This window comes from Halichoeres trimaculatus, unplaced genomic scaffold, assembly GCF_033239565.1.
Source record: "Halichoeres trimaculatus isolate MK-OKI-2021-1 unplaced genomic scaffold, fHalTri1.1 fHalTri1_scaffold_9, whole genome shotgun sequence".
Lineage (NCBI taxonomy): Eukaryota > Metazoa > Chordata > Actinopteri > Labriformes > Labridae > Halichoeres > Halichoeres trimaculatus.
Window position 1 is genome coordinate 13266325 of NW_027437188.1, and position 24780 is coordinate 13291104.

General features: G+C 42.5%; 1 long non-coding RNA gene across 1 annotated transcript in view; it reads left to right on the top strand.

Moving 5' to 3' along the window:
* LOC141797654 (uncharacterized) overlaps positions 1–24780 on the top strand; it is a 147902-nt gene that overhangs the window by 56147 nt on the left and 66975 nt on the right. The window contains exon 5 of the long non-coding RNA XR_012599098.1: positions 2781–2819. This is a non-coding gene — a long non-coding RNA (uncharacterized LOC141797654). The remainder of the gene's footprint in view (positions 1–2780; positions 2820–24780) is intronic.

Sequence of the window (24780 nt, forward strand, 5' to 3'; positions counted from 1 at the left end):
ATCGAGACAGTAAACACTCTTTCTCTATGTTCTATTTTTCCACTTAGCTTTGAGCATCATGTGCAGCATATATGACTCTCCTAGACTCACACACACACACATACACACACACACACACACACACACACACACACACACACACACACACACACACACACACACACACACACGCACACATGCACACACACACTTGTGAGTAGAGGGCTCTGGGGAAATAGAGCAGAGAGGAAGCTACGTGCCTTCGCCAACCATGGGCTGTCTGGTGTCATGGCAACCAGTGCAGATTACCCCACCCTCCATCACTCAGAGAGAAGAGGAGAGGAGAGAGGGATGAGAGCGTGCACACACACACACACACACACACACACACACACACACACACACACACACACACACACACACACACACACACACACACACACACACACACACACTCACACACACACATACGCTGATGTATAGGGACACATATGAAAACATTACACAACATCCTAAATGCTCTTAAATGATTCATAAATAATCTGTTCCAGCGTGTAACTCCTCTTTGCGACTCCTGAAAGAAGTGAATCGACAGGAGGAGAGGTGGGAGAGGAAGAAGAGAGGAGGGGGGAGGGAGGGTGTGTGTGTCAGAGAAAGGTGGGGGGGCAGTAAACATATAGTAGAGCTAAATACGTCTGGGGGATATACTCTTATTAAAAGCAGTAAGGTTATTCGACGAGCAGCTCCGCTGTGGGGGAGGACGGTTAGCATCGTGCTAACGCCTTCCATGCCACAAGAGTCCCATTGAAATGACTTTAGAGGGGGGAAATTATTCTCTTAAGTGTGTGTGTGTGTGTGTGTGTGTGTGTGTGTGTTTGTGTGTGTGTGTGTGTGTGTGTGTGTGTGTGTGTGTGTGTGTGTGTGTAGGTTAATGCTGCAGGAGGAGGAGGAGGAGGAGGAGGAGAGGAAGGATGCTAAAGCAGGAGCAGAGCAGAGGCAGTGATGCATGGACGAGCTGACAGCCAGAGAGGGAAGAAAAGATAAAATTAGAGTCTGCATGAGGGTAGAACGGGGTTAGTTTGAGATTTTTGTAGCAAAGCAAGAAAAGAAAGGGTGTGGAAGAGATAAATGACAGCAGCGCAACTCGAGGGGAGGGAGAGAGGAGAAGGGAGGGAGGGAGTAGAGGGCGTTTGAGGATATCGCCTCCTAAATTGACTGCGGCACAGCCATCGTCCACAGTTACATCACAGCTGAGCTCAAACTCAGGATGAACCCACCACCCTCCCTCCCTCCCTCCCTCCCTCTGTCTTTGTCTCTGCCAACCTCAAAGCGCCTCCAAGCCAACTTTTGACCGTTTGGCAATTAAGCAGAGCTGACTGAACGTGTGCGATGGGATGTATCATAGTTTAATGGGATGCACCGGAACAGGATCAGACTAAAATCTAGAGCAGACGTTTTTTCCCTCTCGCTCTGCCTCCCCTCCGTTTCTCTTTTCTGCAGCAGTCATCGAGGTTGCATCGAATTCATTCAGGCTCTGGTAGTAAACAAGATGCAGCACGTACCTTAAAGGCTGTATCCTCTCTGTAGGGGTGCCGTCAATAAGCATGACTCCAACCAGCGGCTCTGAACACATGATTAGAAACAATATTGAAACAACCTTTATTAATGCAGTGAAATTAGTCAAAACGCCCTGCTGTTTCCAGCACACGCACACACACTCACACACACACACACACACACACTGCTCAAGCTCTGCAGGAAGAGGCGGGGGTCCACAGCCCTGCTGAAGGGCACCTTCACCAACCTGTTCTTACTCCAAACTCCTTCGTGCACCTCAGTCGAATAAGATGATGATGTGGGATCCAGGCTCTGGGGCTGATTTAGTGTTAATATATGCAACCTTCTTCACTGTACAAGCAGGAAAATAACAAAAAGACTTTGCCTGGAAAAAGCAGCACGATGCTCTCAAACTGCTATTCTCCTGTGTCTGTTTGCGAGCATGGACATAAACAAGTTAACAAGGCCTTCTGTGCGACACCTTGATGTGATTTATTTCAGATTTTGAGCCTTGAATTTGCAACATTTAGAGGTTTGTATGTTAAAGCATCATACATACCCGCACAGGTTCAGGGAAAAAGTTATTCCAGGGGTCACAGAGTCAGACTGGATTTGATCCTGAGCTGCTCCAGTTTGTCTCTTCGTCCACTGTCCTGTTCAAAGCAGAAATGTCCAAAAATAGTCTGAAAAAAGTGTTTACCCTGAGATTGAACCCTGATGTTGGTGTTAAGAGGGTTAGGATGAATCAAAACCGGCTCTGTAGAGATTAACAGACATCACAGCCTGTTTTTCAGCCACTGGCCGAGACAATCTCCCTGAAGTTAATCTAAAACGTTTTGAAACTTTGCAGCTGACTCATTTGTGCCCCTGGTTAGCGGATTTCAACATAAACCTGAGCCTTTAAACTATTAACCGTTGGAATTAATGAAAAAGATTCATCCTTTGAATAATGAAATGAGCCACAAACCCAACACCTGTGGTCAAGAAAAGCCCTAACCTTCTGCTGTTGCTGTGGGTTTTTCATATTTGAGCTGTAACATTTCTCTGACTTTTCATACCTGCCCCAATGGACACTCCAAGGACTGCAGTGTTCTTGCACGCATGTTTTGGATTCATTTCCAATGTTAGAGGTCGTCATTTTTGTAGAAACAGGACTAAAAACACACAAGTTTTCCTTTAAAGAATGCATTGTTCAGGCGATTTGCAGACAATGACCTGACATATCTCTTCTTTTTATCTTATAGAAGCTGTCAAGACGGTCTGTCAACGGCTCGCAGCATCCTGTAAGTATTAATATGTTTATTTACAAACAGTAGCTGAGTGGGTTGAATGAAATGTGTAGTGGGGTGGGACTAAAGTCTTGTGGTCTTCTTGAATGTGTTACTACAACAGTGAGCACAGATGTGTTTGCAGCAGGCACTCTGTGGTCTCATCAACTACATCAGATGTTGGGAAGTTTTATCACCCTCTCCAAGAGCTGTCAGCATCAGCACATTCATTAGAGTGCAGGACAGATCCACAAAACCTTCTTCTTTTTTATTTATTGTGCTACTTTGTCCTCTTTAAAACACAGTATTCAAGCTGCCGCAGTGTCTTCCTGCTTCCTTCCACCTCTGTGACAAGAAATAATAACAAATGACTCATTTTGAAAAACTCCCAGACAACTCACTAGACAAGTCAGAAGTGATCCTGACTTTCTGTTAATGCTACTTCTTAGCTTCCTGATCAGGTCGGGCAGGACCGCATTGATCCAATGAAGTCTCAGTGACAACATCACACCAGCCGATAGTTTTGTCGTGAAAAAAGAGATCTGTGTTTTTTTTCTGTGATCATTTTTTTAGTAAGAAGCCCCATTATCAGACTGAAAAAGGACAGAAGAGCAGAAGACAGCAGATCGGAGAGTGATAGAGCGCGAGCTAAAGGCTAAAACACGGGCTAAAGTAAAACTGCAAAATTTGACCAACAATAATTTCCCTTGTGTTGTGGCCTTTTCATTCATGTTTTTTGTAAAAATGAAAAAAAAAAAAATGTTTTACAGCTACAAGCAACCATATAAAGGAGACTTCAGTGAATTCTTTGATTACCAAATTAAGACTCGAAATAATTGTTTAGAAACCAGAGTTAATAGAATGTTTTCCATCCATTCATTATGATTACTTAAATGTAAAATTTGACAGCCTCTCCCTTGAAAACATTTTAGATAGAAACTTTACACACAGAGACTCAGTTTATCTTTTCACTTATTCTCTAGTTCCTAATTTGCCTTTTTGCGATCATTGTTAGCAGCAAAAAGGCAATCCTTTAACGTCAAACATGGCCCTCACAAAGTTCTTCGAACATTCTTCACTCACCTCAGAATTGATCAGTTTAATGCAGCCCTAATTTCCAGATGAATAAAAATCAATAGACATTGTCAGTTTTAGCCCTAAAGCTGATAATGAAAACATTTTTGAACTGTTTTCATGACATTTTCTGAATTTTATTTTCTTGTACAGGCTCAAAACCTTTGGTTTATGAGTCAAAATGTACGCTTTTTTATATCAGGAAATATTGAAAACATATTTCTGACAAATTTGAATTCCTCTTGCATATTTTACGCTTCAATGTTTGAATCTTTTTTACTTTATCTTTTCACCAGAGTGACCTGAACTCACAGTCATCCCTAACACTGTTTCCCCCCAGGCGGTGACACGTTCCTCTCTAAAACATTGTTTTTCTGACACGTTATCCTCCTCAGTGCCGCTGCAGTGGACGTGTCTCTTACTGTAAATCTCCCCGCTGCTATCTCTGCCTTTGATGTGCCGACACGAGGCGCTTTGAATCTCGCTCAGACGTGGAGTTTGTTGAAGAGGATTTCAAAGAACTTAATGTCACTTTCATCGCCATGCGACGTGTAAAGATGTGTTTCGAACATGTCAGGTTCCTGCGTCCTCTCCGTCTGGCTGTCTGCCTCTGTGAGATGCAGCTGTTGGCGTTGTGTGGTCAGCGCTCTATAAATAAAGCAGCTGACTGATGGGCCCTGCAGCAGCTGTCGGACACATAATGTACACACTGATGGAAACATCCAGAAACACATGTGGAGTGTTTATTGTAGTTAAAGCGTTTTCGAGTCCCCTTCCAGTTTGAAGACCACCAGCATGAGAGACTTCCTGTAGTAAATTCTGAATTATAATCTGACTTCACCTCTTTAATAGGCGTCTCTAATCCACCTGGAGTTAAACTGAGCTTGGTTTTATTCCTGCTGTGATCACATAAAGTCCATCTAAGTCGGTCAGTAAGGGTCTGGATGCTTTGGCTCTGTGAAGTCCAGCTCTTTAACTCTTCTTTAGGTTAATTCTCATTTTTAGCTCTCAGTTCTTTTACAAAAACATATGGAAGAAAGTATTCACAGCGCTTCACTTTTTCCACATTTTGTTACTTTACAGCCTTATTCCAAAATGAAATTATTCCATTTTTTTCCTCAAAATTAGACACACAACAACCAACACTTACATTAAAATGTTTTTTTTCCTATGAAATTTTCCCAAATGTATCAAAAATAAAATATAAGACAACATATAAGTATTCACAGCCTTTGACACACAGCTCCAAACTGAGCTCAAGTGCAACTTGTTTTCTAAGATCATCCTGTAGATCAGGGGTTACCAGTCTTTCTGAGACCGAGCTCTACCTCACGGGAAATGAGTGGCACGAAGGGCTACTTGTCTGAAACAGACGTCCTGAACAACACTACACGGATCACTTTTCAATAACACTAATCATAGTAGAAGTGGTAATACTATGTGGAGACACTGCTCACAGGTCAATTATTTATTTCACAATTAGTATTAATGGATTACTCAACAACAATGGTAGGAAGGAGCTCCATTGTGATTAGTGCTTTTATTTGGAACATGTGTCGTGGGCACCTTATGTAGTTCTTGCAGGCACCCAGGTGCCCACAAGCACAGCGTTGGTGACCCCTGCTGTAGATGTTCCTGCTGCTTCTCTGGAGTCCACCTGCGGTGAAATCAGCAGATGGACATGATTTGGAAAGGCACACATACCTGTCTATATAAGGTCCCACAGGTGACAGTGCACATCAGAGAACAAACCAAGCATGAAGTCAAAGGAACTGTCTGTAGAGATTTAAACAGAATTGTCTCCTAGCACAAATCTGGAGAAGGCCTCGGAAAATTTTGACAGTGGCCTTCATCATCTGTAAATGGAAGAAGTTCAGACCCATCTAAACTGAGCCATTGGGGGAGAAGATCCTTTGCCGGGAGGTGACCAAGAACCTGAAGGTTGCTCTGTCAGAGCTCTAGCGGTCCTCTCTGTGGAGAGAGGAGAACCTTTCAGAAGGAAAACCATCCCTGCAGCAATCCACAGGCAGAAGCTATTCCTGAGTGAAAAGTAAGTGGCAGCCTGTCTGGAGTTTGCCAAAAGGCGCCGGAAGGACTCTCAGACCATGAGATAGAAAGTTGAACTCTTTGGAGAAAACCAGAAGCCGCTCATCACCTAGCCAACACCATCCCCACAGTGAAGCATGGTGGTGGCAGCATCATGCTGTGGGGATGTTTTTCAGCAGCAGGAACTGGGAGACTAGTCAGGATTGAGGGAAAGATCAATGCATAGATGCACAGAGACATCCTGGGTGAAAACCTGCTCTAAAGTGCTTTTGACCTCAGACTGTGGCGATGGTTCATCTTGCAGCAGGACGACCCTAAGTACACAGCCAAGATATCAAAGGAGTGGCTTCAGCACAGCTCTGTGAATTCTTCGAGTGGCCCAACCAGAGCCCAGACTTGAATTCGATTTAACATCACCAGAGAGATCTGACAGTGGCTGAGCACATTTTCTTCCCATTCGCCCAGTTAGACCCTAAAAATGCTTTGTTCATAAAATCTTTTTTCATTTTTCTCGGCTCCAGCAAAGATCACGTAAAGGTAGGAACACAGATGATGTGATGTTACATCGAGCAGCTTGTCAAGTGTAAGGCTGATGTTGAAGCAGAGTTATATTAATTCAGTCGGGTACAGTTACAGACAGTGGACAGACAGATCCATCAATGGTCTCCTCCTCCGTCTGACACTCATGACAGCAGAGAGTGGCAGTGAAACAATGATGCGGATGTTGAGGATCCCACATTTATCCTCCCCATTCAGCGCTGCAGCAGCTGCACAGACATAAGGAGAGGCATCATTACAGCCAGCCGAGCGCCGTTAATAGGCCCGCGACGTGGGGGGCCTGCCGACTCTGCACGGGGGCTCCAAGGAGGAGGGAAGTAGGGAGAGCACAGGGAGGTCACAGGGTGAGGGAGGAGGACAAGATGTGGGAGGAGTGTTTGAGACGGGAGGAGCAGGATGAGGAGTGAAAATGAGTGTGTGTACAGTGAAGGGTGTATTTTTATCCTTCCTCAATGAAAGCACATGAATGGATCAGGAATTTGCTCGCCAATTTCAGCAGAGAAAATGGCTCCAGCCCAGCAAACATTTAGTGAGGGACGGAGATGGATGTGATTGCAGACGCACCAAAAAGCTCTGCGTAGGTGTAACATGAGAAATCTGCAACCTTCATGTGGAGCATCAGTTTGTTTCGTCTCTCAGAGGCCAGAGGAGTCAGTAACTGTACTTTGAACTGCAAACAGTCGTTTCATTTTCTAATTTGGGTACATGGCTCCAGAGGCAAAACGTCTTCCGATTGAAGAAATGAAAACTGAAGAACACTGGCTGCATCGTGTGTTGGTTTTAAGTTTAATGAGAAAATCCCAGAATAAAAAACCTAAAGCAAAGCCTAACAACGTGCACTGATACACTGCATTCAGCAGCCAAACGGAGAGGTTTCTATCTGTCTGAGGCTCTGCTGCAGATTCAACACGTCAATCCTGAAAAGCTGCAGCAGCACTAAAACCTGAGTGAGAAATCATTGAAAGAAGAAGAAGCTGTGACACATTGAAGTTTAAGCATTCACTGAATGGTGAGGGACAGAATGCTGGGTGTCTTTACGATAGATGGAATTTAGTTATCACAGAGCACTTCACCGCCAAAGATTCAAAGGGACGTTCACATTTAGACAGTCATGAAACACAATGATAAAGTTGAAACAAAGGCAACTTAAGCTGCACTTTAAAAATGTCCACGTTGTTCAAAGTTCTGAGACATTTACAAAGTTTAAGAGCAACAAACTCACAGACTGCTTTAGTTTTTTTGAGCCAGGTCTGAGGAACAAAAAGTGAACCTCGATCAAAGGACCTGCTGTTATCTCTTTAATAGCAGCAGGTGCTTTCCTAAAGTGTTAACATTTAAACCGGGGGCTGAATTTAACATGAAGAAGTTACAGTGATACAAGGATATAGTGTTGCTAATGAAAAAAATCCATCCACCTCCATCCACCGTCAGCAGTTAGGCCCTAAATGACCAATGTAAAGACATTTTTTTTACATTTACTAAATACGACACATCTCATCCCGATGTGTCTCCCAACCAGGAGACGCCATCCTTCTCTATCTGCTCCAAACATTTCTTCTCACTCTTTGGAAATCATCCTCAAAAAAACTTTATTTTATCATTTTTATCTTTGTTTAATGTTTGGTGCATTTAAGTGTTGATTTTGTTTTTCCCTTTCCTTCCTTTTCCTTCCTTTCTAAATGGAGCATACAGTAGTTGTTTCTTGTGCGTTCAGCAGCCTCTGCACTGTGAATGTGTGTGTATGTGTGTGTGTGTGTGTTATGTGAGACACTACCTAACCTTCAGAAAGTCCCGCTCAACCTACTTGTCGCTCCGTCTTTCCCTCGTCCTGAGCCACAGCGCTTTTCTCTCTGCAGAAGAAAAAGGTGGAGTTCTGGGCGTGGCCTGCAGACATTTCTGTGCAGAACCTGATCTGCACAGAAAACACACACACACATACGCGCACACACACACACAGAAACACACACAAACACATACACACAGAGCTGATGTGTTTGTGTATTATGTGCATGAGTCTTTCTCCTGCTGGTCTGAAGGTCATGCCATCCCCATGCTCGGCTTCATGGAGAGCTGCCAGTGCTGACGGCTGCTGCTGCTGCTGCTGCTCTTTGCGTCTGGCACATGCTCCCCCCTCTGCAGGGCATTGATTAAGTGGCACACTGATGCCTCACCTGCTGGAACCAGCCAATACCCACACAGCTGAGGCTCCACCAGCCAATACCAGAGCAGGGAGAGGTTCGGGGAGGCTGGAGACACACTGGCAGCCAGCAGACAAGAGGTGTATTTTTTCCCCTCTGGTGGAAAAATCAGGGAAAGTATCATGGAGGAGGAGGAGGAGGAGAAGACGGAGTGATAAGATGGAGGCTGGGTTGGAAATGATGAGGAGAGTGGAGGGTAATGAAGCACGGTGGGATGGATGTGTGAAGGAGAGACATTTTAAAAAAGAGAGATGGGAAGAAAGGAAGTTGGAGGGAGAGAAAAAAGGAGACAGCTTCGGAAAAGGGATGAGCAGGCTGAAGGGAAACAGGCAGAGAGGCTGAACACACACTCACACACACATACACACAAATATTTAGAGCTTTTCAGGGTGCTTTAATGAAGCTGTCAAGATGAAAAATGAGCCAGTCAAATCTAATAAGTGGAGAAGTTAAGAAGCAAACTTTTCAAGCAGAACTCTGGAGGAAAGTGGATTCAGCGCTGATGAGACGCGAGGACGCAGAGAATTTGTCAAAGAGCTGAAACACGACCGTGCTCCTCTGAGCGGGGAGGGATTCATCACAACAGGGACTGACTTAACAGAAAAGTGCTTATCACTGGTTTTAAGAAATCATTGAACAGCAACAATGAGATGCTTTTTCAGGGAGACAGAAGTAGTCTGCTATGGCCATGTGGATCTAGGTTTTCCTCTCCGTTAGCTCTGGTTTGGTCTGAACCAGCCCCTTGAGAACATCACTAAATCATCCTGTCTCCCAAAGTCTACACCTGCTCTCACATCTGAACTCTAGAGGATGTTTTGAGATTTTCAGGGTGATCTGCATGTTGGAAGAGAAACAGTAAAAACTTTTCCCCTTTTGTAAGGTTTTCTCAAAAATTCAGGGTGAGCTGATGTGAGAACGCAGCAGGAGAACTTCACTACGGGGTAGAAGGCGACAGGGAGGGGACGGTGCTTCTGTTATCATGAAATCAGTGCAAACCTGGATTGGATGTCTGCACGTAGCCTTGGTATGAACGCCAAAACTTTCATCACTGTTAGTCTCTGTTGCATTGTGTGCCATTATCTAGTAAACATCACACAGGGTGGTTGTATTAATCCCACCGACAGTACTATAAATGTTTGTCAATAATCATTTTTTTATGGCAAAGATAAAATCTTTGAGGAACATATGGTATTTGTTTCAGCCATATAAGTCATTTTAATATTCATGATATTTTCCTGCTCTGTTACAGTGCTCTATTTCAACAGGCTCACTGAGCTAGCTTGGTCTCTTACCTGTAACAGGTGAGCTGTGGGTTCAGGTCCTCCCCTCCTCTGTGCATCTTTCTCATGTGCATTGATGAGTTCTGACACGTTTTAGAAGCAAAACCACAACCAGCTCCTGGACCAAAGTCTGTTTCACATTTAAGTTTTGCCTTTTTTCTCCCCTTGCTGTTAGTGTTAACCTCTTAACTACATGCTGTTCTTTTTTGTAAGGTTTGTGGTGCACATAGGGGGATGACAGTGTGGAATCAAAACTCAAATAAGAGTACGCAGGTGTCCATTCACTCTATGTCATGCTCGGTGGATATAATTGACTTTTGAGAGGCCATAGATGAACCCAGTTGGTCAAATGAGGGGTCAATTAAATCGGCTACAATGTTTGACACTGTATTGTTGGGATTTGAAAAACCTCACAAAATCTACACACCTCTGCTCAAATCAAAGTCATAATGACCCACGGCTGGTTAATGGATTCATAGCTCCCTGTCTTCAGCTCCATTTATCCATATCCCAGCTTCCACCAAGCAGTAGAAATAGGGTAGAAGTATGGATCAGTGCAGTTTGGTATGGGTTGGATCAGTAAAGCCTGATCCTGTTGGCTAGCCACGGACAGCTGTGCCCCCTTCTTGGTGAGCGGTGTGTTAGCCACATGCTGATCCAAGGAGGAAAAATGCAACAGTTTTATTTAGACAGCAGTTCATGCTGTTTCTTGACGCCTTTTTCCAAACAAAAAAAAATTAACAGCACAAAGTCAACTGGAGATTTAAACATGGCAGGGTAATGTGCTGTCCTCTATTCCTGCTGTTGCACAGGAAGTGACGATCTTTTCAACTGATCGGCAGTATGTCTAGCTCCACCTTCTAGGGTCGGATCAGTATGTCCGACACCCCAACAGAAGGGTACCAGAAAGTGGGATGGTACAGGTCGCTAATTCGGGGACCTGTCTTAGTTTTAGTCAAATAAAACACCACAAAAAAAAAAACAAGGGAGGGAGCAGAGCTTGTGTTTGGCGATCTGTTAGACACATTCAGTGAGACAAGAGGGATAAACTCTGCAGTATGAAAAACTTGGTCTAACCTTATTACTAATGTCTGGTGGGCTACATGAGTTTCAACATTTCAGATGTGCTTTAAGTTTTGACTCAAACTAGACTGACGCCAATAAGTTTTAATAAAACCTTTTTCTACTTCTTCCTATGAATCGATTGGGGTTTGCAAAGGTTAATATAGTTTGATTTTCTCTGAGGTGTGTTTGGAAGAGATTGATCAATAAAGTTTTGAGAAGAAGTACACTTGATCAAGAAACAAAGAATCACATTGTCACAGTCATGAACATCAGTATATGAAGGTGAAAAAAGACAAAAATATGGCTAAAACTGAGACGAAATCTAAAACAGCTGCCAAAATTAACACTGTGAGGGTCATGACAACTCCTTAAAGCTTCTTAAAGCTGCCTCTGTAAAAGAATATTATGACATAGAGTGCAATACCTGTGGATACCAATCCACAGTCAGTACAGTGGAATTCAGACAACAAGATGTGAAAAGTTAAGTTGTCAACTTAATCGATTCTTTCCCTCTTTCCACCGTGATTCTGTCATTTCTGGGCAACCTCATGAGGAAGATGGTGCAGGTAAAAAAAAGATTAATCCTAACGAGCTGATGTGAACCAGCAGCAACTGAGTCATGCTCCTAAAATGTGTGAGATTTAGAAACTTTCACATTCACCGTGTGTGACGCTTTAACTGTTCACCTTAAAAAGCCCGTCTGAGTTTGCTCATAATCACTTTTATTTGAGCAGCCATAAACGGACATCCGAGCATTCACACGAACATGTTACGATCTGGGGAACAATCTGAAGTGAACGAGCTCCAGTCCTCGGCAATAAAATGCTAATCACACAGTAATAATTAGATTCTACTGTTTAATTTTAATGGTCTGTCTGAGTCTGTCTGACCTTCAGCGTCTCCTCAACGTCTCAGACTCTGCAGCTGTCTGCTGCTGCTGCTCGCTCTGGACCCAGAGTGTGTGTGTGTGTGTGTGTGTGTGTGTGTGTGTGTGTGTGTGTGTGTGTGTGTGTGTGTGTGTGTGTGTGTGTCTGTGTGTCTGTGTGTGTCTGTGTGTCTGTGTGTGTTGCGTTGATTTGATGCATATGGGTGTTGTTGCTCGTGTGTTTGCGTGGGTGGGTGTGAATGCATGCAAGCAAATGTACAGAGTGTCAAATAAGGTAATTACAGACTAATGACAGCTGCTCAACGCACAGATTTACGTGTGGCAAAATGTGTGTATGTGTCTGCGTGCATGCATACATACCACAATTTCCTCTGAAATAAGCTTTGCGACATCTTTAACATGTCCATGTGTGTTTTTGATGGTATAACCTGTTTTTTTCATTAGAAAAAAAGGGAAACGTGGAATAAGTAGAAAAAGATGAGCAGCAGAAGTTTATCTGTTTGAATCATTTCAGAGAAAAAGCAAAAGACAAAGAAGATAGGAAGCACATGTGAGGGTGTGGTATGAAAACCACAACGACAGATGAGCAAAAAGAGATAAAAAAAAATTAATGAAATTGTCTAGAGAAAGGTGCAGGCATTAATAAATCATAAAGAGATTAAGAATTTTTGATAGCAATAAGTATTTTTGTGGATTTATATCACCCATAAATGACTGAGACATTACCAGCAACAGCTTTTTTCTAGAACGGAGATGAGAAAAGCCCAACAGAGAGCTGTTGTAGTGGATGAAAGAGAAGGATTTTGAACCCGTCTCTTTAAGTAATGAAGTCATATTGTGTTTTAAGTGAAATAACATCTGGAACAAAGAGGTGAATCTGTTTTATTGTGTGAAACTCAAAGGATAAATGTGAGAAGAGAAAGGAGACGGGGAGCAGACAGAGTCAGACAGACAGTCAGACAGGGAGGCGTTACCTCACCCTCGTGTTGTGAAATCTTTCTTTGATTGTCTGAAACACACACTCCCAGATGTATGATCCTTCTGTATTATTAGTAACCGCTCACAGCCCCACTCGTGCTATTTTGATACTCCAGCAGGGGATGAAAGCTCCGATGGTTTCGTTTTGTCTCTTTCTAAATATACAGTGTGTTTGAATCAGGCTCAGGTGGTTTGAAGCTGCGTGTTTCGTCACTCCTGCAGGTATAGATTAGATTAAATTCTTACACTTCCATGAGTTGCTTTTGTGAGGCAGGAGAAGAATGTGAAGCACTTTGAAATGGTAAAAATCCTCTTTTAAAGCACAGTGAAGTCATTCCTTTAGATTAAACTGCTCTTGATACGTGAATTGGATTCACCAGCCTTTAGATATCCAGTATGAGTACTTTTTGTAGTACTTCCATCAAATAAAGACCTTTATTTCACCAGCTGGCAGCAGGTATATAAGAGATAGAGGTCTTTACAATTGAGCTAGTCCAAAAATGCACACAGTGGTATTTCCTCTCGTTGTAGTCTCATTTCTTTGACTTTGAGTGTTTTATCTTCCTGAAACCTATTCAGCCTCTGCTTTGAGGCACATTGTTTAGAAATGTATAAACATTCAGCTGTTAAGTCACAGAAAAATACTGAATATCAGACATTTTTCATCAGGGTTATTTAAGGTTTCACTTGAGGTTAAAGCTCCAACCTGTGGGGTTGTTTCTGCCAAAAATAGGCTGGAATTAATCCTGCAATTTTTTGCACCTGGTGCAACAATTTTTACCTGCATATAAATCTGACTGAGAAGAAAGACATAGACTGAATGAATCATGTATGTTGTCTGTAATGACACCTGTTTGATTTGATTTTAAAACTTTCTGATGAGGTGGAGGGAAGGAGAGCCTTAAGTCTTTTCTCTAACAGCTATAATCAGGAGTCCAACCAGCTGTGCCCCAAATCATGCAAAACTCGTCATTTTAAAATCTTTGGAACTACTAGGTAAAGAAATTGTGTACTGATAGAGAAATTCAGACTAAGCCTGTGTTTGAACCAGGATGTGAACATGTTTATTTCTGCTGTGAAGATCTGCTCCTTTGAATGGGTGTGTACATGTTTACCTTTGCCTTTGCATCTTGCCTTAAGTGGACACTGTGAGAATTGGAGGCTGAAAATACACCAGATGTGTCTGCAGTCCATCTCTGCACCGTCACAGTAATGGATCAGATAGGTTCCCATTCTAGTAAATCTGTCAACTTACACTGGATGCGTCCCGTTGCAGTATGTCTGTGTGCCTGGTCCGTCATGTCGCAGGTAATCTGGGTGTCATGATTGATGACCAGCTGACCTATAAGGTTCATGTGGCCTTGATTGCTCGATCTTCTTGAAATGCCATCTATAACATCAGGAGGATCAGACCCTACCTGACACAACAGGCCACGCAGCTTCCGGTCCAGGCCCTTGTGATTTCATGTACCTCCTACTGCAACTCCCTCCTAGCAGGCCTCCCTGCGTGTCCATTGCATTTGCCGATGACCTAGAATGCAGCAGTACGTCTGAGTTTTAACCAGCCCAAAACAGCATGTCACCCCGCTGTTAATCTGTCTTCAATGGCTTCCAGCGGCAGCTCCAATCAAATTAAAAGTTCTTCTTCTGACTCACAAAACAGAGACAAGAACAGCTCCTGCCTTCCTGGGGTCCCTCTCCCAGGTCTACACTCCTTCTTGCCCACGACGCTCTGCTTGTGAAAGGAAAAAATCTCTAGCCAGACTCTTCTCCTGTTGTGCCCAAGTGGTTGAATGAATTACCTAACTCTACACAATCCCTTTCTACTTTTAAGAAAGGTCTGAAGACTCATCTGTTCAGGAAACACTTAAGGTCTTAACTTAAGGTCTTTGTCCTCTGGGGCAGAATGAGTCAGAGGGTCTAAGACCCAGTTCTCAGTGAATATTTATAATAGTGGTTTGTATAGTAGTGAAATAGTGGTTATTGATTTTTTTGAAAGTTTAACTATATTGTTGCAGCAGTTTATTGTGGTTAATTATGGCTACATTATTCTACATGCTGCACTTAATGGCAGCACCTGCAGCCAAATAACTTGAAGCACTTTGTCGCACTGACCAAGGTTTTACCTTATGTCTAAATTCTTGCTTGTGTTGTACATTGCTTTAGACAAAAGCGTCTGCTAAAAGAAAACTGTAAAATATGCAGCCATCCTATTTTTGCCAGACACAAGCTGTGACAAGTAAATTCAGCGTAGGGAAGGTCGAGCGGAAAATACCCCCGAATACCCAGTGCCTTTCAGAATAAAAACAAAGTGTGTCAAAATAAATCGTATTTAGCTTGACTATGGCGACAAATGGACATAATTAGCGGAGCCAGACCAGGAAGGAGATTTGCATCCAACCTTGACGCTGTGAAACGGTTTGTGGCTCGGTGTGATTGGCTTGAAGCGCCCAGTTAAAAAATCAGGATGGCTGAACTTTTCAAAGAGGCGGGCAAGATATCCACCGTAAGCACATTATTGGTACAGCTAAACAAATCCTGGACAGCTGAACAAATAATCTCCACTCTTAATGATTTTTTATATCACCTTACCACTGCTCAGCACTCAATCAGACTCGTTTGAGAACTTAACTGTGCTGCTTTCTAACCGCTAAGTGGCAGAAGTAGGCTAACTCTTACTCCACTTTTTCAACTTTAACATTGGCTTAATTTTAGATGCTGGTTATACAACTCTATTACTGCAAATGTCAACATGGCAGCCGTCAAGAAGGATGATACAAGACTCACATAAAAGCAAGGTTTTAAACAAATGGATCAACAATTTTGGAGATTTTTGGAGTGGTTATTGGCATTTAGCAAGAATCCATGCACTGTACATTGACATGCTAGGCCTGGAGATTGATCCTACTGCTGGTGCAATGAGGGCTGAAGCCCCCATACATGGGGCGACTCCATCTGAGCCAATCCAGCTCTCCACAAATTCACTAATATCTGAGGCTCTGTGACTAAGCTTTAATTGGTAACTTTATGTTTCTGATGAGAGGAATCACCTTAAGACAGAGTTTGGAGATTTTTCAGGGCCAGACGTCTCAAATTCAACAAACACATGTTTGAATCCTCCGCATAAACATAAAAGGTCCTGAGTTGCTTTTGAAAAAAAAGAAAAAAAAAACATATCATCAGACTGATGTCTTGATCTGAGAAACCTGGAGCATTTTGGGATTGTCGATGTTTTAATTTTGGTCAGTCTGCTCCTGTAGACCTTAAATCACTTAGTGAGCTCTCTCTGCCTTTCATCTGCTCGGTCTGGGCCTTGACCTGCTGCTGGCTCTTCCTCAGCTTCCTCTCCAGCCTGCTCGCGTTCAGGCTTTTACCTCTCTCCCACTGTATGAATATTATTTTCTGTCCTGTTGCCTCCAGTTAGAATAAAGAAAACAGTTTTATCCAAGCATGCCTCAGTAATTCATACAGTAGGTTTTTAACAAAAGACCAGAGTTCAGAGCGGCCCCAGACGCTCTTTCTAATCTACGTTATCAATGATTTGACCAAGGATACAACTGTGGACTGAACCCCCCTTTGGCTGTTTGTGAAGCTAAATATGTAAAAGAAAAGAAAAGGTGAGGGGGCCATCAAGATCCAAGCTGTTTCAGCTAACAAGTGTAGCTGCTGAGTATATTTTACTTCTGCAGCCCATTATTCAAGGTCTGAGGCTTTTACATTCAGAGATTTAAAGAGTGAGTAGAAACAGATAATCTTTTTACACAGATGTATTTGATACCAGTTTAAGTTTGTTTCCTGTCTTATTGCTTTAAAGGAATGTTTTCATCATAATTTACAGGATTTTATTAAAAAATTCAAAGTTGGGCTGTAAAAGACAGGAGGCATTTTGTTGGATGTAAAGCTGAATACAGCAGTTTAACATTTAAGAACAACCGTGGACAATACAAACAAAAACAGGAGGTCAGACCTTTATGAGTTTCAAATGATCCAAAAAAAAATCATCAAGAGTATTTCATTCAGTCGTTTACTGGTTTGCAGGATGAATCAAAGGTTAATTATGAGACTGAATTTCTTTGATCTTACCTTTAAGAAAAAGAGGAAAGTAATCACACAACAGCTGATATCCTGTCATCCTTCATTCTTTTGTTAAGTAGTAATGAAACCTGTATCAAGGGGAAAATGTGGCATTGGAATACTTCTGTCTTTAATTTGACATTATTTGATAAATATAGACAAATAGTTGCAACTTTTTCCACAAATAAGGTCGACTTTTAATATTCTAACCACATGACTTTGTTTTCTGCTCACACATTTGCAGATTTAAATCGACACCTTGTTAAAATTTGAAGTTGCATGCTCCAGATTCGACATTTAGCAACAGTTAGCATGTTCAACTGATAATGAAAGGCGATGATCTGTGTTTGCATTTCCAGTCGCTGCAGATTCTGCAGATTGATGTGATGTTTGCACGTTTGCTCGCTAACATCAAACCTGAGTGTGTGAGAGAGATGTGAGGCAGCAGAGTGGAGGAGGGGTGAAGCTGCCAGACTGATAAACTGACATGAGGAGACATTTCTCTCTAACAGTTCATCTTCAGCTCCTGACAGAACCTGCTGTAAGGTGATCCCACACACACTCACAGCCTCTGTATCTCAGCACACACACACACTCTCTAACATGAAACAGTAGATGCATGTAAAGGATGATTTGCAGTGTACTCCACTGAGACTGCACAGATGTGTGAGATAGATGCAGCTCTCAGACGCCCTGACAGCCTGAACCTGCAGTCTCGCTCTGCTCTGCCTGGTATGCATGCAGCACTTGTGTTTTTTGGTATGTGTGTGTGTGTGTGTGTACATTTTTCTGTGTATACTGTGTGTTTTGCAGTAATAGAACAAAGGATCTTTTTGTGCAACAGGCCCGTGGCTTTAACATCTCCTCACCAGACACAATGTGCGCAGCGTTTCTTTTCATGTGTGCCGTCCACATGTGTGTGTTTTCTCGCTTGTTGTTTATCAGCACAGACTCCAGTCTGAGCTCGGTGTGTTTGTGTCCCTGTGGAGAGCAGCTCTCGCCCCCGGGCTGCGCTGACTTTGGGCCTCCTGCTTTTTGTCAGACCCTGCTCGCCTTTCTCTCCTCTGGCTACGATCCACCAGACTTGTGCTGCAGCGAATGCTAATCCTGCTCCTGACAGCTCCTTTAAAGAGCCAAAGCAGCGTTATTGGGGAGGAAGATTTGGAGTCCAAAGAGAGGGATATAACAAGCTGAATGAAGAAACGTGTGTCACAGAAGTTATTGTATTTATATTTATTAAATGTAAGGATCCCCATGGATAAGTTAAAACATTTATTTGAGCTTGTTTTAGCTTGGTTTGGATGGATTAGAGTCAGTCCAATCAGCGATAGAACTGTAACCATTAAAAGAATGAGTGATCATTCTGATTAATGAGTGGGATACATTGAACAGCAAGTAGCAGAGAATATAGAATGTAAACGACTTAACAAGACCAAAAACTGTGATAGCTGGACGACTGAGTCAGAGCGACTCCTGGTCTGTGGGGGTCAGTACCCACCGAGAGGGGTACAAAGAGTGAATGTACAGCCAAGATTCATGGAGTGCTGCTTGGCTGGAGTGCAACACTTATGGCACAACCCAACATCAGCTGAGTTTGACCCCGCCCACTTGTCTCTATCTTACACTGTATATATAGTAGACAGTGTGGCTCCACCTTTTACCATTGTACAGTTTTGAAGCCATAATACCGCCGTCACAGACGCCAACATTATACAGCCAGACTCTATCTAAGTAGAGGCAGATGACAAAAATGATATGTATATTTGTTTTGAGAGTCTAATCCCTTTATGGTGCTCCTTCCTGAAGTATCTTAATATTCCCCCCCCCCAAAAAAAGCACAAGATTGACAGCTGTCCATCATATTAGATGTGACATAAAACTTCTAAAACCTAATGAAAAAGAACATTTTCAGAGGAAAGAGGACTTGAACACAACTCAGCCCAATAATGTCTTCATATCATAACTTCATACGGATGTGAGAGACCTTTATATGGGTGTATTTAGTTTTTAAAGTTTGACCTCAGCCGATCTGCAATAAACAGGGAGACCAAGTTTTTGACCTATAATGTAGCCAGTTTTTCCAGGATATGTTTAGTAACTACCACAATGAGTCCAGAGAGGGAATGCACAGCCAAGATTCATGGAGTGCTTCTTAGCTCAAGCTCAACACTCATGGCACAGCTCAATGTCAGCTGTGTTCAATGTTTGACCCCGCCCACTTGTCTGTACGTCAAGAGTCCAGTCACTATTTGGTTGCTGCTGCCTTTTTAAAGAGAGGAGCCCCTGCTTTAAGAAAGGACTCTTCGCTGCATGAAAAAGTAAGATCTTCAGCTGCAATTGTTTCTGAGAAATGCCATTTCTGAATTTGAGCACCATGACAAAATATGTAACTTTACTGTATTAGTGTGTACAACTAAAATATTCACACTCATACAGGTTGTATTTTACACATATATTGTGTAATCGGTTGTGTGAAAAGGTCACTGAAGTGGTTTCTGTGCACAACTTCCTGTCCTGCTTGATCTGCTGAAGATGGTTGTATGTCTGCTGTGACCTGCTTGAGCAGGGAAGCAGCTGAATCACAACAGAACTGAACTAGTGTGAGATGAGATGTTGACTTTTATTGAAAACTGTCCGTTTGGGTGTCATGATGGAGTGGAGCTGGACTGGAGACACATCTGGTGTACCTGACCGTTAGATAACAACCAAATTTACAACTTAGGAATAAAACATTGTCACAATGTTATTTTTTTTATCTAATATTTTTTATATATATTTGATCTGTGATGCTCGGCTGCCTCACAGCTGATGTAGCCACAGCATGACTTAACAACTTTTATTATTATTAATGTTATTAAAGGTCCCATATTGTGCTCCTTTTCTGCAATTTAATATGGATCATTGATGTCTTCATGAAATGGTAGTAACATGTTTTGGTCCAAAAAGCCAATAAATCAAACACAACAGCATTGTTTCCAGGCTCTCATAGCCCCTCTGTTCAGAACGGTCTGATTTAGTGGGCGTGACCTTCATATGTAAATGAGCCACCGCTGATACCGCCCCGCTCTCCTGCATCACTGAGTCAGCATCACTGAGAGCGGCGTCACGAACTCCGAGTGCACAATGTTTACAAAACAGCAAAGCTCGTTTACCATAACATTACCGGCTAAAACAACAGGCTAACCACAGCTAAAGTTAGCATCCTGAAGCTAACACAGAGACAGGGGGGACACTGAGGAAAAGCTCTTACATCTGCTCCACAGCACACAGCATTTAAAATACTCACATTTCCAGGGTCCAAGGTTTGTTGGTGGATGGTTGGCAATGCGCCTGGATTCAGGACCAGTCTATTCGCTAGCCCTCTGTTGTACTGTCCAAAGTTGGAAAAGCAGTCGGCCGTGAAGTGACTAGCACACACATGCACAGTTTTACTGAGTGTAGCTGGGACATTTTCTTGATAAATGAACTCTAGACACTTAATCTTGTCTTCTCTCGAGATGGGAAGCTTGTGCATGGAACCATGTGGCTGTTTACAGTTAGAAACAGCCACACTCGCTTCTGGAGAGATTTCTCCCCAGATGCGGGGAGAGGAGTGGGCGGGGAGGGGGTTCGGGGGTCAGACTTGCTCCTGATTATTTAAAACAGGGAATCGCTGACGTCGGCAAACCCCGGAAATTCCAAACAGCTCGTTTTGGGTCAGGATTTTACATTCACAAGCACTACTAAGTACAGGTTTTGTCATTAAATATCACATTTTGTGGGCTGGACGGAAAGCCAAAGACCCGCACATTTAACTAAAAGACTTAATAAAGTGATTTTTGCATAAAATGGGACCTTTAATATCATTATTAGTGATCGAGCAGTCAAAACTGATCACAGGGGAGCAATTGGAGGTCAAACTTCTGAGAAAGGAAATGCTAGATCTGACCAAAAGATGTCAGCACACACAGAGTATCAACATTGGTTGTGTGCGCGCCTGTACGGCTAGAACTGGACCAAACAGCAGTGGAAGAAGGTGTCCTGGAGAGGTCTAAGGTGTTGACTGGGTCTCCAAGTTTCCCGGTTCTCAACCGATTTGTGCAACTAAGTCTGATCCATGGAGGCTTGACTTCATAACTTATACCACCAGCAAACCCCCAGAGGTCTTGTCAAGTCCACGTCTCATCAAACGTGCAGTCTTGTTGAAATCTCATGTAAGTCTTTCAGGTCTGCGATCAATTTGACTTCTCATTGGGATTCTGAACAAATGTGGAAATGATAGAAGTAATAAGTTAAAACACTCAAGCATGAGGAGCATCACATCAGCTCGCACCATGGTAGTTTCTGGATCTGGGTGTCCAATGTTCTCTTCGGTCAGGACATTTTATTGGATGGATGATTTTCAGACCCAGTTAAAGTTTCCAGTCTTCACAACATGTCACTCTGGATTCTCTGTCATCATATACTGATTTTAAAACTGTCTTTTGAAATGATAAAAAAACACAATCAGAAGCCAGACACACACCAACCACTACACACACACACACACACACACACACACACACACACACACACACACACACACACACACACACACACACATGTACACACACAAGAGGAGGCTCACACACTCCCTGTACAGCACCCAGCCTATGTAATCCCATCGTTTGAGCTGCCCATCCCTGTGTCTTGTGTTTGTTTGTGTTGTATCTTGTTCCCGGTGCCATATGCTATCCGCCACTGCTGGTATCACACTCTGCGGCAGGCCCTCAGTAGCCTGCTGTTCTCTGGGCTCGGCTCGTCTTGTCTAAACAAAGAGTGCTCCGACAAACACAGTAAAGTTCATGATGAAAGTTTCAGAGCAGAGACTCTCATATTGTTTTACTGATCCACTTTCCAAACAGACCCAGGGTTCTGACGCTTGGATTGGAGGGAAAGTGTCCAGAAGTGGACACCTTGTAAGAAAGATTGGTGCGTCCTTTGTTAGGGACACAAAGTTTAAAAGTTGTTATTTCCTCCTATATGGCTTTAAATGCCAAACTTAGTGTGAAGATGACACGCTGAGCATCATTAGTTACATATTCACACCTTGTAGGCAAATAATTTTGTTAGTTTGGTTTGAAATTACTTAAAGGTTTTTTTGGAAACAACAGAAAAAACAACAATAAGCTCTCAACCTGTTCCTCTGTTTCAAGTTCACCAGAGACTTCACTCTCTCTTTCTTCACCTGTAACCTCGAAAACAAACCGGTCTTATTGTGATTTGCTCACAATGAACAAGTCTAACAGGTGTGCCTAAATAACAACAAAAGAATCATGATAAAAAGTCAAGCCTTGACAGGTCTGTCCTCGAGAGAAGAAGAAAACAACTTTTAAAGTGTTTGTTTGTTGATCTGAGGTCAGATCGATCATTTCTGATGCATTCAGGGGAGTCAGGGAATCCAAACGCTGATGGGCTTTTGTGCAGATTTGTGTCAAGCTGAAATTTTAGATTTCAAACAGCTTCACTTTTATGATGATACCTGTTTTATAAAGACAAAGAGGGAGGTCCAGAAGCTTGTGGATGTGTGTTTCACCTGCTTTTGCTCTCCACACTGTTTTCTTGCACATGCCAAAGCAGATTGGAAACTAGAGCACATCTTGTACCAAAACAGACCCCCCATGTACAGGTTCTGTAGTTTTAATCTGAAATATAGATTATTTGGTATGCAGCAAACACAATTAACACTAGAGAAGCTTCTAATGAAGTCGAGCTTCTGTCTGGGAGCTCATTTTAGAGGTTGGGGTTCCCTCACTTTTGATTATTTGCGGTTTAAGGTGATTAGTTCTTCACGCAGATACACATTTATTTCACCTGATAATGAAAACCTGCAAAACAATGAGTGACCCCTCTCAGATACTCAATTTAACTCCCACAGGATGTAATGAATAAAAAAAAAAAAACTAGGACCAAAACTTTTCGAGCTGCAGGGGCCTCCAAGTCGATGCATATCTATCAGTCAAAGCAACTCCAAGCAAGGATCTCAAAGCAACTGAATACATATTAGAGAGCTGCTAAATGTCATATTTGGATGGTGGCCCTTCAGCTACACCCATTTGAAACCCATGACCCCGGCTGGATAACTTATCCAGTCCTCAAACCCACAATAACAATAATGGAGAACAATAGCTCCTCTCTGATCCAAGCCCATTTATTCAACTGTCCTATATTCAGTCGAGGATGGAATAGAAATAATCTACGGGTACTGCCTTGCTCTTGCCTCATTCAATTTGCTAAGAAGATTTTAAAGCCCAAATCTTCCTCCAGTTTTTCCATGTATGAAGACTTTTAGGAAATTTGACCCAGGTTGTAAATGTTTTCAACACTAAAGTGATATTAACACACTTGATGGGCTAATTTCTTTCTGTTAACCTACAAGGACAAAGCAGTGAAAAGAAAACCGTTCAAGAAGTTTGTCCTTGACTACCAGCTGACCAAAATTTGTTCTTCTTTAAAAGAAATTCCCTCCTGGAAAGTTTTCATTCAGGAGAATGTGAAAACTCAAGGACAGCCCAAAAACACTGTGCCTGCAGGCCGTCGCTTTCTGCAGCACAGGGGCATAAAAACACATCACAGTAGTGAGGTCAGATGTTTCCAAACTGAGGCTAAGTATGATACCGCAAACTGTGTCAGGGAAACCTAATGAAATACAGGAAGCCAGATGGATCAAATCATGTGAACATTTGCAAGTTTCTCATTTAAGAAGCATGTTAGAAAGATGTTTGACTCTGACCATCATCTGTGTTCAATATGTTCAATAATAACTTTATTAAAGCAATGTGCTGGGAGAATGAACCATGCATTGTTACAGGAGAAATTTAACCACTTGTGGTCTTCTGACATAAAGATATTTTAAGTCATCAGTGTGATTGAGGTTGGGGCTTGGGCTTTGGACTTGGGGAGTAGACAGAATACAGTGTTTTCCCTAGCTTTACAGCCCTGGGGGAGGCAACATCGGTGGTGGTGTTGCATCTTTTTCAGAGAAGGTGCAGGTTCTTGTGGTGGTTTCTCAGCACGCTATGTGCTATACGGATTGTGCCTGTCTATGTATGTAAATGCATGCATGTGTTTGTGTGTCTGTGAACGCGTTGGAGTGGAACTTCGCCAACAGAGTGAAACAGAGCAAAGGGAGAAAAGTGAATGCGATGATGTACAAATGATATTCCGTCATGTAAGTTAGATAGATAACATCAGGCTATTTAGTCTGTTAAATTAAAAAGGTAACTTTGAATCACCTCTTATGTGATGTGGCGCTGGAAAATAAAAGTACCTCGACCCTCAGGGGGGCGGGCTCCACCATTGCAACCCCCCCCCAATATAATGGTAGGGGATATTCTACAATATCTACTAACTCAGCAGTTTTGTACCAGAAATAATAATATCCATTAATCTTTGTTTCATCAGTGCCATTCACTTACTCTGTAACTGTTTTAAAAACTTACCAATTATCCACCCAATCCACTCTACAACCTCTGAGAAGTAATAAAAAAGCTTTAACAGACAAAACCCTTTGGCAGAACCAGACTCATGCTGAACAGACATCTGATGGGACTGTGTTGGACTTGGAAAAGAGAACAGAGGAAGATGTAGATAGGTTAATAACGGAAAACATAGAGATTCATGGTTATAGTACCAGTAATATTGTTTAAAAACTTTTTTGCTATCCTTAGTAAGAGCAACATTAGCATCTTCACAGCGATAACAATGGTGATGTTAAAAGTTTGTAAGCCAAATGATATGCATCCCCTGGCAGTCTAAGCCTGTTGCAGCCTGAAACAGAGCTGGTCCAAGCTTGAGCC